A 2,500-nucleotide genomic window follows, 5' to 3' on the forward strand; every position below is an offset into this window, starting at 1 on the left:
TATATGTTGTGTTTGGCCCTACCTCTGGTAGGGGTTTATCAATTGTCTGGGGCCATTGTCACTTGCTCCGCGAGTGGGAATCGAACTCACAGCCCTCCGCATTAGAGTCAGTTGCATTGACCACTAGTCCATTGCCCGACCTCCACCCTGAACAGATCAGGATTCTATATAAAGGGATATTAGCTGGGTTTAAATAGAGCTTGAATGTTTAAACAGTACTGGTCGGGATCCTGTTAAAAACGGCATCGTCCCAGAGGTGGATTTGAACCACCAACCTCTTGGTTTACGGCCAAGCACACTAGTCCAATGAGCCAAACAGGCTGTTGAGTGTTGAAGCAAAAGTGTGTGCATTGCAAATGGATTTGGAGTCCCAGGGGCGCGGCCGCTGTGCGCCCGTAGCCAATGGTGAAGATTCCAGGGGGGTGCTTAAGAGTGGGTACCCGGGTTCGGATGGAGAGCCGGGTTGTGGGTTTAGCTGGCTTCGGGCCTGGCACCCCGGTGGGGGCCCAAGGCTCCCTGGGTCCGCGTGGAGAGCCGGGCAAACCGGCTTTCTGCTGTCCACACTTAGAAGATTTTTACACTCGTACCCCGGAAGTCACGTTAGAGGCTGGCCCATGCCACCCCCTCCCCCGTGGGTTACCCGGGTCCGGGTGGAGAGCCGGGTTCCCACTTTAGCCGAGTTCTGAGTGGGCACCCCGGCAGGGTGACAAGGCTCCCAGGGGCCGCGTGGAGAGCCGGGCAAAACGCCACATTGTGTGTCTTTCACGCTTTTCATGCTTTTCCACGCTTTGAAGATTTTTCACTTGCACTCCGGAATTCATGTACTCCTTCCGTCCCCCTCCCCCTCGGCCGCACCCCCGCCAACAAGTTCGTGCTGCACATGATCTGGTGTTTTGTCATTCAGTCTGCCGACATGAAAAAGCTTACAGCACCTGGTATTCCCAGGCAGTCTCCCATCCAAGTACTGACCAGGCCCTACCCTGCTTAGCTTCCGAGATCGGACGAGATCGGGCGTGTTCAGGGTGGTATGGCCGTAAGCGACAGCAGAGGAGGCCGGCACGGCTCATGTACACAGCAGATGGCTTTGGCCAATGGCTTTCATGAAAAAGCTTACGGCACCTGGTATTCCCAGGCAGTCTCCAATCCAAGTACTGACCAGGCCCTACCCTGCTTAGCTTCCGAGATCGGACGAGATCGGGCGTGTTCAGGGTGGTATGGCCGTAAGCGACAGCAGAGGAGGCCGGCACGGCTCATGTACATAGCAGATGGCTTTGGCCAATGGCTTTCATGAAAAAGCTTACGGCACCTGGTATTCCCAGGCAGTCTCCCATCCAAGTACTGACCAGGCCCTACCCTGCTTAGCTTCCGAGATCGGACGAGATCGGGCGTGTTCAGGGTGGTATGGCCGTAAGCGACAGCTGAGAAGGCCGGCACGGCTCATGTACACAGCAGATGGCTTTGGCCAATGCCTTTCATGAAAAGGCTTACGGCACCTGGTATTCCCAGGCAGTCTCCCATCCAAGTACTGACCAGGCCCTACCCTGCTTAGCTTCCGAGATCGGACGAGATCGGGCGTGTTCAGGGTGGTATGGCCGTAAGCGACAGCAGAGGTGGCCGGCACGGCTCATGTACACAGCAGATGGCTTTGGCCAATGCCTTTCATGAAAAAGCTTACGGCACCTGGTATTCCCAGGCAGTCTCCCATCCAAGTACTGACCAGGCCCTACCCTGCTTAGCTTCCGAGATCGGACGAGATCGGGCGTGTTCAGGGTGGTATGGCCGTAAGCGACAGCAGAGGTGGCCGGCACGGCTCATGTACACAGCAGATGGCTTTGGCCAATGCCTTTCATGAAAAAGCTTACGGCACCTGGTATTCCCAGGCAGTCTCCCATCCAAGTACTGACCAGGCCCTACCCTGCTTAGCTTCCGAGATCGGACGAGATCGGGCGTGTTCAGGGTGGTATGGCCGTAAGCGACAGCAGAGGTGGCCGGCACGGCTCATGTACACAGCAGATGGCTTTGGCCAATGCCTTTCATGAAAAAGCTTACGGCACCTGGTATTCCCAGGCAGTCTCCCATCCAAGTACTGACCAGGCCCTAGCCTGCTTAGCTTCCGAGATCGGACGAGATCGGGCGTGTTCAGGGTGGTATGGCCGTAAGCGACAGCAGAGTTGGCCGGCACGGCTCATGTACACAGCAGATGGCTTTGGCCAAAGCCTTTCATGAAAAAGCGTACGGCACCTGGTATTCCCAGGCAGTCTCCCATCCAAGTACTGACCAGGCCCTATCCTGCTTAGCTTCCGAGATCGGACGAGATCCGGCGTGTTCAGGGTGGTATGGCCGTAAGCGACAGCAGAAGTGGCCGGTACGGCTCATGTACAGTAGATGACAGTACATTTCTTTAACCATAGAAACATGGTTAAAACAATATGCGTCAGCCACATCTCTATTTATTACAAACAGGCCGTTTTTTTTTTCCATTCAACAAGGCGGAAGAAAG

This window comes from Electrona antarctica, assembly GCF_951216825.1.
Source record: "Electrona antarctica genome assembly, chromosome: 4".
In the NCBI taxonomy this organism is placed as follows: Eukaryota; Metazoa; Chordata; class Actinopteri; order Myctophiformes; family Myctophidae; genus Electrona; species Electrona antarctica.